Source organism: Pteropus medius, unplaced genomic scaffold (genome assembly GCF_902729225.1).
Source record: "Pteropus medius unplaced genomic scaffold, Ma_sr-lr_union100, whole genome shotgun sequence".
Classification (NCBI taxonomy): Eukaryota; Metazoa; Chordata; class Mammalia; order Chiroptera; family Pteropodidae; genus Pteropus; species Pteropus medius.
Window position 1 is genome coordinate 1,523,385 of NW_024350924.1, and position 22,796 is coordinate 1,546,180.

The 22,796-nt window shown below is 40.3% G+C and overlaps 1 protein-coding gene across 2 annotated transcripts in view; it reads right to left on the bottom strand.

Annotated features, from left to right (window-relative positions):
- The window catches only part of VAV3 (vav guanine nucleotide exchange factor 3), a 310,644-nt gene that overhangs the window by 116,129 nt on the left and 171,719 nt on the right, over positions 1-22,796 (bottom strand). Inside the window, exon 1 of one of the 2 annotated variants that reach the window (XM_039841026.1) lies at positions 4,036-4,579. The exons of the other annotated variant lie outside the window; for it this stretch is intronic. The gene's annotated coding sequence lies outside the window, so the exon portion shown is untranslated. Of the gene's footprint in view, positions 1-4,035; positions 4,580-22,796 lie in introns of those variants that run through there. 2 annotated transcript variants of the gene reach the window in all.

The window sequence follows — 22,796 nt, forward strand, 5'->3', positions numbered from 1 at the left end:
GCCAAAGCAAAGAAGAAAATAGGATTGCTTCGAAGATAATTGCATAAATTTTCTGGCACCATAGTATAAGAAACATTGCTCTGATGGGTTTTCATAAAAGGGACATGGCATGTGATACCCAGCCAACGTCTTCAACGACATCATTATAATTACAACTGTCACCTACCCCTTCCATCCCTTCTTTGATATGAGCCAAAGATGAAATGCTGAAGCACCACTCAGCAAAAGCAGTTCAATGAGCGGCGGGGGATGGTGGGGTGGCTTTCAGGACCTCTTCCATCTACATCTCATCACTTAAACAACCACCATCTCCCCTAAAGCTAGATACCACACTTTGGCTAGTCAAATATCTTTCAAATGTAAAATTAATAATTCCAAACAAACAAAAATTATCTATAGATAAGGCAAACATTTGTGCCAAATCTTCAAACAGTAGATCTAGAGGTAGCAGTCCTTTTAATTTAGAAGAAAGTTCTAAAACAAATAAAAGGCTGTTATTACCTTAATTGATAATAGCTTATATAAATCATTTCTCCATGAGGACTGAGGATAGATCAGATAAATACACAAATTCCGGAGCTCAAAAGAGATCTAAGGTTGTTTGAAACAGAGATGCCATTCCCCACGCAATCCCCAGCACGCAGGGCAGGTCACTGAGCTGGCTGCAAAACAGGTCTAACTTAGTAGTGTTTCGTACACTCTTAGGATTACCAACCAAACATTCAAGAATGTCACAGCAGTGTGCCCAGGTTGCTTTTGTCAAGCCTCGAGCACTTCCCAAGTCTCCAGTTCTGAAAAAGCATATTTAAACCAAGTAAAGTCTTAGCCAAAACTCCAAAGATCAATCATTTTATTCCTCAAGTTTAGACTTCCATGTAAGATACAACTTTTAAGGATCTCATTAAATGGTCATTTTTGTTATTGTTTTTTTTCCCTTTCTTTTAAGATGAAAAATTCCAGAATAAAATCCAAATATTTATTTTTGAAATATCCTATATTGTGAAATTAAATCCACCAAGCAGGTGATAGATAAATACAAAAGATTTTATTCATACAATCTTTTGGCAAACTACCCTAGATCCTCACTTGTTTTTTCACAATTTGTGAAAAGTAATCTGACGAGCTTCATATGGATTTCTCCTTCAAAGTCTCTGATGATTATACATGATTATACAACATCACCACATACTAATTACACTGTTGGCTATTTAAAAGGGCAAGAAAATGAAAAACAAAAGGCCCTTCAAAAACTAAGTTAGAAAATAGTCTCAGAAGGGACATCTTCACCTATGCCTAAGGATCTATAAAAGGAGTGAAAACAAAAAAGAGATTTATAAATCACATTCAAATTTCATTCTTTATATTCCAAATCATGCACAATCTTTTATCTAGGGAAATAAATAAATACTTTCAAAATACCAATAAAAATAAGATAATGCTTGGCTCTGAAAAATAGTATTTTCTTATCTATTATATATTACACTTTATTTCATTCGACGTTGACTTTATAGTAATTTTAAATATACATCCATCACCGAATTTCTGTGACATCTCAAAGGAATTATTGAATAAAATGTAAAGTTAGTTAAATCTATAATAAATTTAAAGTGGAAAAAATGTCAGACTACATGTAATTTGGGTCTTTATTTGTTACAAATTTGGCACATAATATATCTTTCTATTTTTGTCTCCTCGTCAATCAAAGAATTACATCTGTCATTTCGGCTATGGAAAGCCTGGTCCAGGAGTAGAAGAAGAAAGAAGAACATCATTTGTTGGTACCTGTTCTACCTATCACTCAGATTTGTTCTGAAAATAAAATAAAAACACATATATGTGCATCTTATTACATTTTATTTATTAAATGATGAAAAGCATTAGACAAGTGCTGGATGCTAATTCTACTATTATTATTGTTGTCATAAGTGACAAACATGTGGAAAACCCAGAGGTTTGTGGAAACCCAGAGGCCTCATAAAGATAGAACAAAATAAATGACAGCCCATCCATCACCATATCCCGAATCAATGGAAACAAAGCTTTTCTCGTATTAGACATTTAATAAGCATATTAAAACTTATTTAGTCATACATTCCACAAATTAACTGAGTGCCTATCATGTGATAGTCATTTTCTAACGCTGAGAAGACAATAGTGAATTTATCTACCCCCACCAAAGACAGATCTCCAGTTAATTTGTATTATCTTGCTTTACTGTGATTTTTCCATTAAAATAGATTATCCTTTTGATAGTGAGTGTGCAAGAAAGAATGGGAGAGAGGGAGAGATGTCTCCATATTCGGGATTAAACAGCAAGACATCTCCCACTGTGTCAGCTATTCCATGGACCGGACGGGTTCGAGAGCAGAGGTTCCCAAACTCCGGGCTCTGCACCGGTACCAGTCTGTGGCCTGTTAGGAACTGGGCCACACAGCAGGAGGTGAGCGGTGGGCAAGCGAGTGAAGCTTCATCTGTATTTGCCACCACTCCCCAGCACCAGCATCACCACGTCAGCTCCACCTCAGATCATCAGGCAATAGATTCTCATAGGGTCCCTCGTGCCAGAAAGGTGGGGACCACTATTCTAGAGAATCTGGATTTTCTCATTCTCCAGTCCAAGAAATCTGTACCGTAATTCAAACATTCGAAATAACATGAATTAGAAATGCTGAGGTAGCATGGTGAATAGCACATTCCTGTAGCATATTTTAAATTATGTCTGAAAATACTGATGTTTGCTGTTAAATTAATGTGTTTTAGAAGCACATGAAGATGGAGATGATGTTGCCACAAAGAAATATTTGAGAATAACAGAGGAAATCTGAAAGGTAATCTGACAAGCTTCATATGGATTTCTCCTTCAAAGTCTCTGATGATTATACATGAAAAAAAGAAAAAAATGTTTTAATCAACACTCCCTCCTTTACATATAAAGTCTCTGTCAAATACTAAACTTCACGTGCAAAAGTTCAGTATAAAATGAGCAGGGTTTCAGTATAAATTTGGTATGAATAGAGGCTGCTATCACTTATCAAAACCAAAAATTACTCCTAAAAAAAGCAAGAACTTTAAAATGTTGAACATATTTATTAAAGGAAAAGGCTTATCATTACTAACATTACTATGACAAAACAAACAGTTAATAAAGATTTTTTCAGTGGTTTGGTAATATTCTAGGCCTTATGGGACTTACAGGTTACAAGTATGCCATAAAGTTAGAGACAAGACTCATGCACACTGACAATCTGTGAAGTGACAATCTGAGCAGGACCTGAAGAGCCATGTGGCAAGCAGTCACAGAACTGCTCTGGGACCAAACCACCAGAAATAAAGGTGAGAGGAGAGAAGGTATATGAAGAGAGGCGGTTTCTGAGAGTCCCCATGCCAGAGCTGATACAACTAAATCTTTCACTGAAGCAGGAGAGAAAGGATTGTTCACAGGAATATGCCGGGCAGAGTGAAGACTCATGCAGGTGAACAGCTTGAGAGCTGATGCCTAGAGCTCCAGGGCAGACAAGAGAACCATTTATGGGGTCATGCTTCTGGACCAAGTTTAGGCACAGGGCATAAGAAAACACGAAGGTACCAGGAAAATCAGTCTGGGGGTGGAGGTGAGGAGAGATCCATTCAGCAGATAATTAGACTAAGATGACTGATTCAGAGGTACAGGCTGCTAGTGTATGTCTGTCTGAATACAAAAGAACATCCCAGAGCAGATCAGGGGCTGCTACACGGCTGACAGATGAGACCACATGGCCAAGTTCTAGGGCCTCTGGGATGCTTTCGGCATTTGAGCTGGAAAGAATGGATACATAGCACTGAGAAGGCAAGGCAAGGCATGCATTCCAGGGTTAGGCATAAGTGGGGAAAAGGCTGGACAAGTGAGGAAAATTTAGGTTTCACGGGGCAGTAAACACACTTGACCTTCAAGGAGAGAAATGTAAGGAAAGCTAGTCTTTCACCCCGCAACAGATGAGTAGAAACAAACACAGGTGCATCTCTCTCTCTCCACAAAGGAAAACACAGCCCCTTTACCTTGGAGGAAGGAAAAAGCTGATGCTTCTGAAGTCTGTCTCTGAGCCAGAAGAAAATCTGAGGACGCCTTCACATGCACCTACACAAACTAAAGCAGGAATCTCAAGCGCAGTCGCCGCTCCCTCCAGGAACACAACTGCTGAGGGCCACTGTTCACTCAACTTGTTGCTTTATATCTCCAAGTATTTAGATGACAATATTTCTGAAGAAAATGCACCTAAACCTGAGATGACTACCTGAGTGTCCAAAAGAACAGACAGCAAAGGCAGGTTTGAGACAGCCCACTTTTCTGTGGAGTCAGTAAGTCTCAGAATATGCAAAGCAGCATGAACACAGCCTCGGTCTCCACCGTGAAGTATTAGATTGATCCTCGATTCCTGCCTTTCGGCTGGATGTTGGGTTTCTGTCCCTTTAAAACTTATTATGTTAGAGAAGCTCGGAGTCAAATAGTGTACAAAGCACACTTCTCTCGATTCTTGCCAATGAACTTCGGACTGTCCTGTGATCTAGGAGTCTCTCTCCTACAGTATCTATCTATTTTGAAATCACTTAAACTTCCAAATGAGGTCAAAAACATAAAGAACGGCAAAACTCATGTGGCTCCTCCTAAAACAAAAATCCGAACAGTCTCATTGGCTCGAAATAGACACATTAGCCAGTCTACCTTGAAAAAGAAAAGAAAAAAAAAAAAAAACACAGAAACTCTCAAAAAATATCCAGATGCTCTAGCAAAGGGACTCATTTTCAAAAACATTCGAGTATCTACTATGCTGCAGACGATGTGTAATAAAAATGTGATTAAATCCCTGACCTTGAAAGGCTGTTTTCTAAGGGAAAGGGGACCTCGCTTCAGCCGAGAGACCTTCCTAGTCCCAGGTTCAGGTGAGCTTCAGTGGTGAGGTTCAGTGGCGAACAGCTGCTTCGGGGTGCTGCTTCTTCCTTTAAGAAGAGCTCCCCCTTCGGACCTCGCCTCTCCTCCCAGCCACAAGCATCCCAGGCCCAAACTATTGCAACAGCGTCTGGGCTCAGCCCCTGATGTGTGCCCAAGCAGCGCCGGTGCCTTCCAGTTTCCCTCGCCACACTGACTGGCCGAGGCGAACACCCTCTAACCATGCTGCACCACGAGCCACCAGCTCGGCCCGCAGTCAGTCCTCCACTGTCTGTCACCGTCCTCCGCCCGGACGCCTCTTGCTGTTGCCAGTTTATACCTGGATCCTCCTTCTGGGCCTGGCTCCTTCACGCACTGCTGGCTCAGTGATGGAGTCGACTGGGTTTGCTTTCTTTTTTTTCCTTAGAGATTACCTTTCGGTCCCACGCGCGAAAGCCTGTGGGAAATGACCGCTCGGGCTCCCAGGCACTGCGTGTCGGCTCTGGGCAGAACTCGGGGCCTGCGCGCATCTGGGAGGAGAAACTGGAACTATCAGCATCAGCCTCCTCTAGGAGCTTAGGATCTCTGGAGCATCATGGCACGTGCTGTACATACATTTTCTCATTTAATGTCACTACAACTCTACAAAATAAGTATGATCACCATTTGCAGATCATGAAACTGAGGCACAGAGAGCTGAAATAATCTTTCAAGGGTCACCTAACTAGAAACTCTAAGTGTCATGATTCAAATGTTGCCCACTGACTTCCAAAACTAATGCTTTCAAACTCTATTTTATATGATCTTAACTTTAATAAAGAAGAGAGAACTTTCAGGGCTCTCGGTTTGGGGGAATTTTCACCTGGCTGATCCCTAGAATAATAACCAGAAGAACGACTCAGGAGATTGTCCCACAGAGGGCGTGGTCCTCAGCTGAATCTGCGGTCACAGCAAACCCACTGAGTTCTGAAGTCCCACTGTGGGATGTCCTCGGGGTGATGTTTCCAGCTTGTGAGCCGAAGCCAAGTTAGACTGCAGGCAGCACGCAGCTCCACCCCCAACTCAGCTGACCCACCCCTCCCTTGAACCCAAGGGTGCCCTGGCACAATTAAACACCGCTGTCGGTCAGCCTCCTTGTACAGAGAGCTTGTTTCTTCCCGACCTCCCGACAATCTGGAATCGCGTCTTCCATTTTTCCATATTTCTATTAGTGACACCACCATTTTTCCAACGTTGTAAAGTAAGAACATAAACAATGTCCAATCAACATGGAGTCGACGTAAAGTTTAAATGAGCTAACACACATAAGGGGCCCTGCACTGTGCCTGACACATGGTAAATACAGAATCAATGGTAAATAGTATTATTTAAAATGTTACAACATACACTCTGAAGTAGATTTTGTGATTTCCTGATTGAAGCTCAGACAAGTTAAGTAACTTGCCCAAACGCATGAAGCTTTTCATGGGCTGAGCCCTGAACGACCTTTCACGACAACACAACACTAAGGCATTTGGAAATTATTATGTGGGTCACGAAGAGCAACAGAAACATTTTAAATAGGAAAATGGTATCTCCAACAGTAGCATCTCATCTTAAGCCCAACAGAGACCCATTCATTCGAGGCGCACTTAACAGGCGCACACCTGTCTCAGCTCCACACCATTTTTCCTCGTCATGAATATTCCTCCCCCTCTCCACAACTCCAAGTCCTGTTCGTCCCTGTCGTTGAGGGCCCCGTCTTTTCTTTGAGCCTTTCCAGATCACTGTAGGCCACACGATTTGTCCTTTCTCTGAGATTATGTGGCACTTACAACCTGAACACTGTCTCATCACCCAGTGGTTCCAGTCAGTCTTCGATTCAATGAGTATGTGCTGTGTGTCGTGCCACGTGGGTACCAGACTAATCAGGGGGTCACTTTGTAAAGTATGCTGTACACCTGAAACTAATACAAAATAATACTGAATGTCAACTGTAATTGAAAAATAAAAATAACTAAGAAAAAAAAACAGTGGAGGGCAAAAGTATTTATTATTATATATGTGTACCGAGCATTGTGTTGGGGAGAACACACACACACACACACACTCATGCACACGCCAAGCGCATAGACACACACACACACACACACACACACATATACACACACGGGCCTTGGCCTTAAGGTCCTTTCAATCTAGGATAAAGATGAAAATGAAGACTTAAAGGAAGTAAACCTAATAAAGTGTCCCCAGAGGTGTGAAATACGGTGGAGAATCAAGATTGATCGATCCCACAGGATAGGTAGGTGGGGGCCGGGAGGACGTGAAGAGAACAATTGCCTTCGATCTGAGACGTGAAAGGTGAAAAGGTGTTTCTCATAGCTGTCAGGAGAGCACAGATCCCAGGCCAGTGAAGAACACTGTCATCAAAGGCCCAGAGGAATAGAGGGGCCTAGAATGTGCTGGCAGCCCTAGGGATATCAGCCTGGTTTCTGATAAAAACTGAGGAGGAAACTGGGCTGACTCCAGCTGCCATTTGGACATCCTCGTGGAATGTGACCTTGTTCTGCGAGCAACGAGTGACCACTAAAGACGGCGTGCAGATAACCAGATACGCCCGCATGTTAGAAAGAAAAGTCTGGTGGCCACGCTGTGGAGGGAATGAGCCCAGAGACAGGGAGACAGCTGCAGAGACACCGTAACGGAAGAGTGTGACGATCTAAACTAAGACAGGGACACTGGGAGTGAAAAAGGAAGACAAAATTAAAGAGAAAACTAACAAGAGAGCAGCATGCCCGCTTAGAGGTAGGCAATTCAGAAGTGTCATTTTCGCAAGTCGGGTGCGGACTCGCAGGCGACGGCACTGGCGGCAGGGAGGCCAGGTGAGAGGCTAACAGTAGCCCCAAAAGAAATGATAAAGACTTCTCCATATTCTGTCCTCTTGATTCTGCATGGCTGGTGTCATCATGGGGCAGGGTCTTAATCTCACCAGCGGTCCCCTGGACCAAAAGCCTCTGGTCCCTAAACGGAGCCTTCCATAAAGACGGTGAGAAGTAACGGAAGTCTGCAACATCAGGGAAAAGAGTGTGCAGGAGGTTCACTGAGGAAGGGAGACATGATGCTCAGGGTTACTGAGTCCCTATCGAACTTTCGCAATGCCGGCCACGCTGGACAAATGTCCATAGCTAATCATTGCCCGTTTTTTGGGTTTCCTGGGCAAGTATTTGGCTGTCGTGCAGGCGTTATTTTCATTCAATGGCAATTTTATTGACGTGCCATGCCGTTTACCTTAATAGCAACAAAGTAATCATATTGTCCTGGGAAGTATGTACTTTTAAATAGCAATTCTAAATAGGTGAAGGCAAACATAAACCTCCTTTGAATTTAGGTTCAAAAAAAAATTCTCTAATGAAAGATTTTAATATTATGCTATCAATATCTCTATCTCAGAAATAAATGATGATGTGTGATAGCCTACCTCCAGGACTGTTGGAAAAAAATCAATGATCTTTTAAAAACTCGAGCTCTGATATGTGCAAAGTGCTTCGGTTTAGATGAGGAAAGCACTAGAGGAATACACAAACGAATAAATAAATAAATCTATTTTAAAAAAAGAAAAAAGAAAAAAGAAATTGCTCACAGAAGATAAACAAATCACTCCAAAGCAGAATTTCATTAAACTCTACTTAGGTCTGATTATCACAGAAGCTATAAGAATTTTCCCAGCGTCCCCCTGTGCTCCGGCTGCAGGGGCTCCGTGGGCAATTTTCATGGTGCCGTGCTGACCACTAACAGCCAGTGGGCTCCTTTCAGTGGCCCCAGTCTTGTCTCACAACTGTCTTTGAAGAAGTCATTGATTAATCGATCCATGTTCTGCATAATCATGCTCTGGTTTCTTCTGTGTTTAATACCAAAAATCCTTCCTCACTGAGAAGTAGTCGTAATCAAGTCTCCTGGACCACACGCTCTCTGCTTTTTCATCACAGGTTCACAGCTCATTTCTTTGGCTTTGCAAGATGATGCGTTCTGCTGAATCGGCATAGGCTATCAATCTTATTTTCATTACGATTTGGAATGTAAGTAATGCCTTCACTTATAAGAAACCTAATTAAACTAATTTTCGGTATTATTTTATCATCATTATATTTCCACAGATGGAATAAGGCCTGCTTATTAAATTTTCCTGACGGTTTACAGAATAGGTACATAGAATTTAAAGCATATCATCACCTTTAGGACATGAAAGCCTTAATCTTCCCAAAGAGACCACACTATCATTGTCTGGTACGTACACACACACACACACACACACACACACACACACACACCCCTGAGCAATAACTGGCTAGTGTATTTTTGAAAACCAAAGGAGAATAAGCACAAGAGGAAAATGTCATAACTGTTGGGTAGGAATAAAAGAGGATGAGCTCACACTATTCTTTTTATTTCACAATCAGCTCCCACACTTCCCTCTACCTTCTTTTGTCGGCCACAACCCTTCGACATATTCAAGAGAGGGGCCACACAGAGTCAAACATAAGAGCCAAATTCCTCAGGCTACAAGAAAAAAGTAGATCACAAATATCTCCCAAGCCCTCCATTTACCTGATAAATGAATTAAATGCCAGAGAAAGAGCAGAGGCTTTGCCGGGTCACCAGGACAAGGCGGTGGTAGGACTTGGGTTTTTCCTCACGTTTTTTTCTCCTTGCCCAGCACTCTTGGAACGTCACTAAAATGTCTTTTATGTTTGGTTTCCTATTCTGTTTTGAGGATGAGGAATAAGATCTTCACAATTAAATCTCAGAATCTTTAAGCCTTCATTCCTATTTGATATTGACATTATTCTCAGCGGCCTTACTTTTCCTCCAAGTTATTAAAAATATTACAAAAGCATAAATTAGTCATTAGGCATTTAACCTCTAAACACCTTTATGAAACAAGGTTTATTGGCGATTTTTCATAAACGTGAATTCTCACTTTCCAAATGAATTTAAAAACCAATTGTAAACAGTCTGCTAATAAACATTTAAAATTAATATTTGACTATTTCCCCAACCAGTCAGATATTCAGATTACCAACCCATCTGGTGTATTCAAAATGGCCAACTAGCTATATTTTACATTAAACATAAGCCCTTGAGATTTAGCCTTTGTGGGCTTTGCACATTTAGACTTGTGTCAATATCAAGAGTCAATACGAACCTAATACTAAAACACTCAATCTCTTACATTGAAATTTTATAAAACCAAGGATTCTCTCAAAGCATCAATACCTTTTCAGAGTCGTTTTTAAACTCCCAAATAAACTCAATCTGAGGGGAGTTTTGTTATAATTGAATATGGAATTGCAAGTTGGACTATGCAACACATTAAACAATTAAACAAGCAAAAAGTTTAATTAAATTTCTAATTCGCTTTGGATTTCATTCTATCCTGCAATTATAAGGTCTCATGCTGGTATCAAATATTCAGGAGTCAGGACTGTCCTGCTGAAAATAAATCTACAATGTCAATAGTGAGCCATCTGTTAATGTCAGATAGATGGAGGGATAACGGTCCTATTGTTAATAATTCCTGGAGGAGGCTGGTTGAGTCCTCCTCTACTAGCCAAAACCTGCTGGTCCCTAGACAAGGTACTGGCACCTTTTCATGGCAGGGATATTAGAGAGAAAAGGTAGATTCCCCCATTATGGGAAAGGAAACCACTAATAAAGGGTGTGCCTCGAAAGAAAAGGAATCACCAGGAATTAAGAGACCTGGGGTCTAGTCTCACTACTTGTTACTCTGTGGCTCTGGGCAAATTCCTCTGGACAAAGCTACCCTGGGTCCACCTGGATACAAAGTCTGAGATCAGCCCCTCTGCAGGCATTGAAGGAGAAAAACACAGTCTGGTACGTGATCTGTCTGTGAACTGGCTGAGGTTAGAGGGGGTGGGTATCATTCCTCTGTGGTTCCGAACATAGGGCTCTTTGCTAGACCGCCCTAAAGAAAAGCCTTCATGAGGAGAGTCTCGTGCATATGCATGTTTAATAAATATGTATGTGCAGAAATGCTTGAATGTGTCTAACACAGGATGTCTCCAAATCAGCGACACCGAGGAGAAGGCTTAGCCCAGACTACTTATCAACTTGCACAAATCTAAGGCCACACGCAAAAAGGATGCTTAGCTATAAAACCAGATTAAAAAGTGTTTGCGAGACAAGACGCAATAACACAAGCCTGGGGCTCAACACACAATCATTACTGTCACCAAGCACCATTTGAATCTTGATATGTCCAATCCTGAAGAACTCGCAATAGTTTCTAATTCATTATTCCTAATCTCTATGGTATGTAGAAAATCCATTAAGTTCCTCTATGGTGTTTCTTCTAATAAATCAAAGTCTTACCCAATATTGTTTGTTCTGACAAAATGGTTTAGTTTTTTTCTCAATCTGAAAGATGTTTAGGTCATCGTGAACATTGGAAAATGCAACTCCAACTCCTACCACAATTGAACAAGCCAGGAAGAGCTTGGCCTTAGGAAAGTAAGACCTCAGATCTATTTTGCTATGGACAAAACTCCATTTTCAAGCTCTCTAGTGTTTAAAATGCACTGACAGCAACAGCTTTAATTTAAAATGCCAGTGTTCTATATGTCAAAGCTCAAATATTCTCTGAGAAGGAGCTTTAATGCGTATATATTATTAATGCACTATCAAAGAACGGATCCCTGAGTTGACTCTGACCAATGAGTCATTAGTCAAAGACTACATAAAGCAAATCTGGTGTAGGATAACAGACAAGAGAATTTTATTTCTGGTTGCTCTAGCTATCCTGGGGAGAGAAAAAAAAAAAATACAGGAAGTCTGCAGTTTCAGGTTGGGAGAGAGAAAAACTGTGTTTAATAAAACATCAGTTTTATTCCTTACTAGCCATTTGGGAGAGAAAGTTTTGAGAGAAAAGAGTGGAAAAGTATGTCTTACAAAATGGTCTGCTGAAGGGGACAAGGGAGAAACCTCAGCTCCATCACAGGCTGTGCGCTCAGGCAGGTCCTTAGTTTTCCTATTTGTAAAATCAGAGCTCACTGTCCCCAAGTCTTATGAAGGTTTATTTAATGAGACAAATATAAAGAGTGTGGCATTGAGCTTGGAATATAATGTTAATGTCAGCAAATGTCAGTTCTCTTAAAGGACCGAGGCAAAGAAATATCTGAAGAATCATAAATACAAAAGGTGGGGGTTTTGTTTATGATAACAAACTAAGAGTATTTTTAATAATTTTTTTATTTATAGAGCCCATTAATTTAGGGCATTTGTGACTTCTGAAATTACCTCCCTTTTTTCAAAGGGCTGGCTGCTTTGTGCAGACGTTGATGTTGCAAATATAGAGATGCAGATAGGACTAAATAATTAAGAACCCCTGACCACTGGAATAGTCTCATCACTTTTAAGCCAGATCATCTCAGCTCCTAAACTTCACTGTTTTCTTAGAGAAAGATGCTTAGAAGAAAGTCTGCTATTCTAATAAGTGACAGGCAGGTCAAAGACACGGTTCAGAAAACCACTTCAAATCTGGCTCTCCCCAGGAAGCAGAAGCTGTTCGATGTTAGTGCAAAGTCTATCATGAAGGAGAAAAATGACATCTTCTCACACTGTGCTCATACCTCCAGTGACTTATGTAATAAATACTCAATGTTACCAAAGTACTGGATGAAAACAAACATACATATTTATTTAGAACTCATCTTAATCCACCCTGACAACTGGCCAGGGCTTAGTCTTAGACTATGAGGCTTTTCCTCCCCAATTCCTTTACTGCTAAAAAGAGAATTTAAACTCCCAGGCTAAAATTACATTATTGAGAAAACCAGAAGAAGAAAACAATATCAAATCAAATCAAATTGAAACTGGGCATAAATCACATTAGGCTTAATCCTGTGACAAGATGACCAAAAAATCTTGCTATAAATTAACTTATAAATTAAGACCTAATGTATTTTACTTTCAGGAAATCCTTTGAAGCCCACATCGTCCTTACAAATTGTTAATAATTGCACAATGTTACTTAATATTTGTGTTAAAATATCCAATTCTTAGCCAATGAGCTTCACTAAAATATAAGTGGAAAGTATTTAAGTTCTAATGATATTTTTCATCTCGTGTGTGAATGAACTACATAGAAAAACTGAAGTAAACGTTCATCTTTGGAGGACGACACTCTCGCTATGAAGGAGGCAACATGGTGCCAAGTGGAAAAGCTCTGGATTGAGATTTAAAGTCAGTCAATGCCACTGGTTCACTGAAACACAATACACACACACACACACACACACACACACACACACACACACACACAAAACACTTAATCTCTCCTTTATTTTCCAATTTTTTTTTAAGATAATATTTTCCTGGCTACCTCACAGGACCCCTTGAGAATCGAATGAGGTCTTATCCAAAAACACTTTGGAAACCAGAAAGCACTCTATAAGAGTCAGGAATTATCTTTATATGTCACCAGGCTCTAAATAGTCTTAACACAAAGGAATCAAAATCTGAAATCTTCCTTATACTACTCGGAACCAGAAGAAATGCTACGTATTATTCAATCGTAAGTCTTCAAACTGATTTCTAAACAACTCGAAAATTAAACGTGTCTCATTTACTTTTTGTGAGGACGACAGCAGCTAGCATCATACCCTCCGCATAGTACTGGGTTGAAATGAAACATTCGTTTACCCCTACCTGTACCTGATCCAGACCAGCATTCAGCTAAACTAGTTAATGAATGAATCTTCCCAAATTAGGTTTCTTTTCACTTATTCAAGGGAAAGAAGCTTTGAAACATGAACTTCTATCTTCAAATACTTTAAGGGTAAACACACAGGGAAAAAGTTACACATGTTCTATTTGGGCCCAAGAAATAATATTAGGAAATTGTACTTGAACAGACAGATTCGAACTCATTATATGGAAGAGTTTTGTACACTCGAGCAAGGCAAAGAAGGATCATAGGTAGTGAGTTCCTCATCACAGGAAGCATTCAAGCACAGGCTACACTTGGAAAGAAGTTGTAGGAAAGGCTCAGGCAATGAATGGTCAGAATAGAATAGCCTGAAATTCCTCTTCAGAGTGTTTATGAGTTTATAAAACAGTATGATTTCTGAAGATCTTGATCATTACAAACAGGTATCTAAAATATACAGGGGGGGGTGGATCACCTAGAACAAATTAATTTTTCTAAATTAATTATCAGTGGCAAATGACATTTTTTCCCTATTTAAAGAAGAAAAATACAATGCTTAACCTATAACGACTTACTTTTTTTAACTGAAGAAAAGCCTTCAGTTGCAAATGGTTCTCCTTAGCTCCCTAGAGAGCTAATAATTCTTCCAACATTTGCCCAGCAGCATCACGATGTGCTGGACTTTTCTATGGCGAAATTTCCATTTCCATTCTCCTACATCGAAATAACGTGGTATAAACCATTTCATGTATCTTGCCATTTAACACTGCTTGGCACTAACATTATAAGGCTGACTTGAAAATAATAAAAGCCTTGTTAAAATGTAACCTCCATGAGAGAAGGGATCATGTCTTAGTCATCATTTATCCCTAGTGCTTAGAAAAGTTCCTAGGCATGTAGGGGACACTCAATATACTCATGAAAATTTGAATGAATACAGATATATAATTTTCAATCTCACTCAATAATCATTTCAGTGTGACTCCCTCATCTCTCCAATGAGACTTACTGTCTCATGAAGAGGAAAAACAAAGTCCGTCCCCCATTTCCACTGATGGCCACGCTTCAACTACAGCTTATTTTAGCACAAAGCAATAGTTCCTATGATCTAATAATTTGTTATCAAGAAACGCCCTAAAAGTAGTACATGTGACATTAACTATTAGGCTTAGACGTATAAATCAAAGCTTGCCCACTAGCACAGAATTCATGGATTATGTCATTTTCTTAGAGGAAACTAGATACATAGTCAACTCACTGTAACAAATGATTCTAAAACAATCTTACTCTTTGTGTTAATCTCTATGTCACCTGGACAAGCTGGAGACCGCCCACCACGGCCAGGTTAAACCCTCCTGGCTGCACTGTTACTCATACAAGAAGAAGAAACACAATAGATCCAAAGTTCAGTTATAAAAGCTTGGGGGAAATCAGCACAACTTCAGCTTAATCACTGTATTTGCATTTGGTTTTAACCAGAGTAAAGTTAAATTTTGATGGAAATTTTGATGTGTCTCCTTCATTCTTGCTTCTATGACTTCTGCTTCCTTTATAAGCTTGCTCAGGAATGCCAGAAAAACATCAAATAAGTATTAAATATAACCAGAGAGAAAAGAGAGAGGTTGATACCCACCAATAATAGAACAAGAATAATATTTAATATTTACCAATGCTTTGCCATGCATGAAGTGCTGTCGCATGTTTCTGGATCAAACGAACTCCTCAAAAACTCCATCGTAAGACAGCTGTGATTTTTCTGAGTACTGTCCCATGTCCTACTTCCCTTTATTGCTACCAGGAAACTGCAGTTCACCTGCCTATACTGACTTAACTGCCAATTTTGAAAGGTTATAGACAACACATTAGGTGCAGGGAGAGTCAAGCTGGCTTCAACTTGGGAGATTAATATGAAGAGGTCAGTTCCATGAGATTCGGCGCAGCCCAGGGTCATGTCAGCATGGTTTTCATGTTCGCAAACAAACTCTTCAGGTTAAAAACTGGTAATTAAAATCTTTTAAGGAAAAAAAAATAAAAGATTGTTTTTAGAGAAGACAATTTCTCCAAAAAAACACAAAAATGCACATAGGCAAACCAACACAGAGATGCTTTGTGGATGATGCCTTGGTAGTTATGGCTGAGAGGCTGCTCGTTTCCAGACAGACACTAACAGGCTTTTGACACCCAGAAAGGGCGAAAGCAGATGCCACCACAGTCGAAATGTCACTCTCCACATACAACCCATCCAGGAAGGTTCAGCCTTGGGCCAACTCTCGGCACGACCGTGTCTTCCTTTGCCTTTCCTAGTTTTCCTTGGTGTGCCTGCTCTCCAGGAAGGAAATTTCAGAATAATAACAGGCACAAATGTCATTACTGCTGGGAAGAAAATGCTTCCAGGGCATAAAGCCATCACTACTACACAACTATCCTTGTTGATGTCGCTGACTACTGAGTACAGGAAAGCTGACCGTGGTGTCGTCACTGGTCTGGATTCTGTGGGCCTCATGGTCCTTCCCAATAAACCATGTAACAAAACTCAATGAAACCAGATACCTGAAGAGATGCAGTCTACTCTTTGAGCAGATATTTTTGATATTCAATTGGACAGCACAAAATAATGCCAAATACAGATAATTCATCCAGGTGTTTTGGTTTTGGTGGCAGAGAGAATATTTTATAGCTAAATCTTCGCAATGACCTGAACAGGAATTAGTGCTACTAAAAAAATAAAAAATCAATCAATCAATCAATCAATCAATCACACTTCTACAAAAGGCCACACTGTGGTTCCATTATAGCTGGAATCATTTAGTTGCAACATATACTCACTTCATTCCCTAGGCCTAAATCAGCATCCTTGTGCTGTAAAACAGCCACTAACCACAGCTCATGGGCCAAACACGGACCACCACCTGTTTTACTGGAGCACATCACACTCATTCATTTAGGTATTATCTACGGCTGTGTTATTACTACAGTGATAGAACTGAGTAGTCGTTACGGAGACCTCATGGTCCACAAAGCCTAAAATATTTATTTTCTGGTCCTTTACAAAAAAAAAAAAAAAAGTATGCCAGCTCGTTCTAAGGGATGAAAATTATCATCTCCACAGATAGTTATTTATGTATTTGAGGCGATCCGAACAGGCCTCCTAAAGATGAACATGAAGAAGAGGCGGGAAAGAGAAGCACCAGCACTGCGACCCTACTACTCGTAGTAGCAGCTTCATGTAGATATCGAAGGAAACTCCATCCTGGCAAAAATAAAGCCGGTCTTTTAAATTTGCACAATAGAATGTTGCCAAACCTGATATTATGAATATGGGTCTCTCGTCAATCAACGACAAAGACTATCTTCTTTAGAGACACTCACCAGATTTTTGAATCTTAGATTGGTGGGTAACATAACCCAGCTTTATTCTTCGACGGCCGGGGGAAGGTGCTCTCTATCTGGCCTGACTAGGCACCTCCCACAGGAGAAGCAGTGAGGTCGGGTACATTGGTCCACTGCAAGGAGCAGCATACAGTGAGATGGTCACACTCCAGGGTGCTACTGAGCACGTCAAGGAGACCAGCGAAGTGGCAGGGGGAACAGGTACATGAAACGAGCCTCCCGTGATATCCATTAGAACCACAAAATGTAGACCGTGACTAGATTTCAGGTGGAAAACGGGGAAGGAGTGGATCTTTCTTCTGGGTCTGATGGGGGGAAATAAAACGAGGGGGCCACAAGGAATCAGGAGTGTGGGCAGAGAGAAACGTGAGGATGCAGGGGGCTTCGGACACCTGAGACCTTAGAACTGGCATTTGGGCCAAGCTCTGCATACATCTCATAGAGGAAAGGAGGCCCCAAATAGCATATGAGTTGCAAATTGTTCTGCAGGTTTTAGCATAAGTATAGATTAGAGCAGCGTTATCTGAAAGTCTAGGTAATGTGACGATTACACATCCTGCCTGGTTATGAAAGTCCATCCAAGCACTAGGTCAGACTGCCAAAAAGAAACCTATCTGAAAGGACAAAAAAAAAAAAAAATCTGGAAGCGTTGGGTTAGGTGTCTATAAAAATGCCTATAAAAAAACTGCAATCTCATTTTTGAAGGCTAACTTAAGACAAAAATAATGATATATGATATCAACTTCTAGAACTTCAAAAAACCTCATGCTGCTGGTATAGAACATATGTTTTTCAGTGCCTCCTACCTAAGGATCCGCTTTATAAAACCTATATCTTATCATACTAGAAAAAGTTCCTTTTCTTCAGAGCTGTTGCAATGTCTTGTAAAACAGTAAGAATTTCCTAAGTCGTCAAGTCTTTCTTTTATTGTCCTAGTCGAAAACTAAAAGGGTAAAATTTCAGGTTTACAATAAAGTTATGATCATTCCCTGTGTTCCGGGCACGGAGCTAGCACTGATCACACACATGGACACTTGCCCTCTTGGTGTTTTTAGTCTGGTGAGACAAGCGGCCACGAAATAGACAGCTAGGTCTAATGGCAATCCCATCACCCAGGGGCCCAGCCTCAGGCATTAAAGGTGCCATACGGCAACCCAAAGGCGATTTATTTCATTCTTTATTTAGCATTTTAAAGAACAGAAAAGGAAATATAATTCAGGGTCCACAGAAATGCATTTCTAAAGGCCCTTTTCCCCTTTCCAAATCCTTCAGACCCCATACCTCTCCCAGAGCCTCACTCAACCAAAACCCGAAACTTCCTTTGCATTCCCAGATCCCAAAAGCTTTCTTTTTCTCTTTCTCCCAGTATCAACCCTGCAGTTCAATTTTGCTTCTCTCCTAATAAACAAGAAAGAACCTCTGTTCTTTAGGAGAAGACAAGAAAGGCAAAATTGAGCAGGCAAGTAAGGGCTTCTCTTTAACAAGCAGGGAGTGGTGAGGTGAGGGAAGGCTATAAACGCTACGCTTGGCTAGTTTTCGTCCAGCCACATAATCATGACTGAGAGAGAAAACTGGGGAGGGGAGGTTCCTAATTCAGCATAGTGTCAGGAGAGCTTCTCTCACAAGGTGACATTTAAAGGCAAGATCTGCAGGATGAAGAGACGGCTACCCAAAGGGCGGGAGGCAAGACGCTGCTAGGTAGGAAAATTGGGGTGCATGCCTGAGGCTTGTGCATTCTCCAGGAACTGAAATACACTCAATCTGACTGGCAAAAGGAGCAGGGGTAAAATTCATGTGAGATGTCTCTGGAAAGATGAGCAGCATAAAATCATGGAGGGCCTTCTTAGATCCCAGTATGAATTTTGATATTATGCCAAATGCAATCAGTAGCCAACGGAAGGTCTTAAGTAGGGCAGGACACAATCGGATTACTGTGGATGCTTCCAGAAGAATGGACTGGTAGGGAGGGAATAGGGTATGAAGACATTAATTAGAGATTCGGAAGGAAGGTGAGGACGAAGATTACAAACAGGGGTCAGATTTAATCTGCAGAGACCGACGAGAAATCAATGATTACACGCGGAGGGAGGAGGGCAATTTTGGGCTTCCATCTATTTATAACTGAGTCGGATTGGGAGGAAGAGATTATTTTAATAGAAATATCAAGAATTCGGTCTCAAAATTCAATCTAGTATATATTAACTAAAAATTATCATACTTAGAAGTTACAGTATTCAAATTCAATTACAGTAGCTCCCTCATTGTTAGATGCCCGGAGCTTCCAACAGTGTCTGGCGACAAAGCAAGTGCTCAATAAATATTTGTAGCATGAACACAATTTCCTCTGGTAATTATCTCTCTGGTATTCAGACTATCAGAGCAATAACATTAGATTAAAACAAATTATGTTTGATGAAATATCATTTTAAATTTAAAATGTGAAAAACATTCTCATTGCTTTTATAATACAAACCAAGGAAGGTAAATTTCAAGAACACGTTCATGTCTAGTGGAGCCTGAGTGTGAGGAAAAGGCTTTGAAACATTGTTTTGTCTGACCTCTGATTATTTAAATTTTTCTTTTTAATTCTGTGGCATGTGCGGTTTTTATAGTGAGTGACCTGCAATGCCTTCTGGAAGTACAAGGGGAATAAATTTAAAAAGAAACACTGTGGCTTGGATTAAATGTGACTTGTGGAGTTTAATGGCCAGGAGCCCGCCCCCTGGCCCTCTCCGCCTGTGCACTGCTTCTTTCTCAGAGGTTCATCTTGGGAAAGAGCTCAGGGGCTGCCCCTCCCTCCGGTACCGGACAGGACAGGACCGGGCAGCCTGGTCCCAGAGCCACCCCTCCCCACCCCCACTCCAGCTCTAGAATTTCATTCCCTCTCCCCTTCCACAAACACTACGAAGGCTGGTTCAGAACCTACCGCTTTCTACCATAAGCAAAACTTTTTTTTTTTCCTATTTAACTTTTTCTTTCTCCAACTCGTCCATTAAAAAGCCTTCTCATTCTATTATCCAGTTTCTTTATTTCATATTTTACCCAACTTTGACTTATTTCTGGAATAGTTGAAGAAGCTGTCTGATCTTCTAGGTCCTGGTCACCGTGAAAAGAAAAAAGAAATCTGACTCCAGCTTCAGATAAAAGGATTTGAGTCCAGTTGCTTATTTTAGTGCCTTTCTGGGCTCTACTATAAATAATGTAGCACTGAACTTGCACAAATTCGCAGAAATGCTTCTGTGGTTGCTAGTTTCCTAAGCTATAAAATGGGTATGACAATGTTTACTAATTTAAATCTAACGAAATTCATAAAAACACACTGGATACAAGCTTATATCCACAGCTTCCTAATAATATTTTGAACATTGCTATCTGCACTCATATGCACATTTTCTAAAATCATATGGAAACTAGCTTCAGCTCATTATCTGCCATCCTATTTCACAGATAATTAAATAGAACTGTAAGAGACAGTGACAGAAAAGCCCTGTTGGAAAGAAATAAGAATACGCGACACCTAGCATTCAGTCTCTTAAAGATTTAAACATATTCTACATATTAAAGATATACTACAGCTCTTGAACATTACTCAGCTCGATAACTGCTCCAACGACCTCAAGAGCAATCAGTCCTGCTACCACTTCCTCTCCCAGGAAAAAAAAAATCCTTCTTCCTGCCCTATTCAAGTGGGTCACTGCGCTCTGCCCTTTGTTCAGCCTTTCCTGGGGAGGTTGGCCACATTCTGACACGGTTCACTGCATATTTGAACTGCTGGAAGTGGTTATGGCCAAAGGAGGTCAGAGAACACGGCTGGCGAGCAGGGATGGGATGCGCTCAGGGAAGGCAGAGGCTGAGATTTAGGTCGCCTCTAGGGAGACGATCTGCATTCCTGGATACCTACTCCAGTGGTATTCCTGCTTTCCCTATGGTCTTTTTTTAACGTTCTAAACAAAGAACAGTGTTTTAAATGCCTTAAAGGTGATTTGCAAATTTTTTTAATAAAAATGATCCAATCATCCTATATATAGCAGAACTGCCATCTTCCATAAATAGAACTGGCAAGTATTTCATCAGTCTTAAAATATCGTCTCCCTTAATTTCCCACCAGCCTCCCACCAATGCTTCTCTTTCGATTTCAGGGTTCCTTAAAGCCACACCCTAGAATGCTCTGGGATGACGTGAAGGACCCACGTTAAAGGGACTGGAAGATGCCTGCCTATGGAGACACACAAGGCTTATTGTTTTCCATGTTCTGTCATAATGATGCAGGATTTCTTAGTTTTCTTTTATTCTCCATGGCTTAAAGAATAAGAGTCCTAGAACTTTAGATAATGGATTAAAATAGCAAATTTGAACCATACGTAAAGTCTTAAGCTTTAGGACTTAGCTAGCTTATTCTACTTTCCTAAGCACAAGACAAGCGAGGGCTATCTCACAAAGCTGCAAACTGGGCTTTCTCGCATTATGAGCTTCAAAAAAGAGGGGAAGAAATAAAATCATGGGGTATTCTGATGCTTGAATAAAATTCTGACTAATTTTATTTTGCCATAAATGGCAAAATCCCTGCATACAAAAACCCTCAACTTCACCTCTGAGTGATCCTAAAAAAAAAAAAACAAAAAAGATATTGCCACCCTCTCACCATCTGCAACGGCAGTCCATGGAACTCTGAAATGCAAACAGCCATTTCCATGGATGTTTAATTATATTGTTGAGGTGTTTGGAAAATGCTCACAGATAAAAAAAAAAAAATCTAGTTTCCCTGTGTGTGAAACTATATTTTAATTTTTTTTAAATTTTTCAATTACAGTTGACATTCAATATTATTTTATATTAGTTTCAGGCATACGGCATACTGGTTGGACATTTATATAATTTATGAAGTGATCCCCCCATAAGTTTAGTACCCACCTGGCACTATACATAGTTACTACAATATTGTTGACAGTATTCCCTATGCTGTACTTTACATCCCTGTGACTATTTTGTAACTACCGATTTTGTATTTTTTAATCCCTTCACCTTTTTCACCCAGCCTCCAAACCCCTCCCATCTGGCAGCCATCAGTTTGTTCTCTGTATCTATGAATTGGTTTTGTTTATTTTGTTCTTTAGATTCCACATATAAATAAGATCACATGTCATTTGTCTTTCTCTGTCTGACTTATTTCACTTAGCATAAGACCCTCTAGGTCTATCAACTTTGTCACAAATGGTAGGATTTCATTCTTTTCTATGGCCAAATAACATTCCATTGTATATATGTACCACTTCCTCTTCATCCAACTGTCTATCAATGGGCACTTAGGTTGCTTCCATATCTTGGCTATTGTAAATAATGCCGCAATGAACATAGAGATGCATATATCTTTTCTAATTAATGTTTTGAATTTCTTTGGATGCATACCCAGAAGTAGAACTGCTGGGTCATAAGGTAGTTCTATTTTTAATTTTTTGAGGAACCTCCATACTGTCTTCCACAGTGGCTGCACCAATTTGCAATCTCACTAAATAGTGCACAAGGGTTCCCTTTTCCCCACATCCTTGCCAACAACACTTGTTTGTTGATTTATTGACTATAGTCATTCTGACAGGTGTGAGGTGATATCTCACTGTGGTTTTAATTTGCAATTTTCTGATGATTAGTGACCTTGAGCATCTTTTCATATTTCTGTTGACCATCTGTATGTCTTTGGAGAATGTCCGTTCAGCTCCTCTGACCATTTTTTAATTGTGTTGTTCGTTTTTTTGGTGTTGAGTTGTATGAGTCTCTATGCATTTTGGATATTAACCCCTT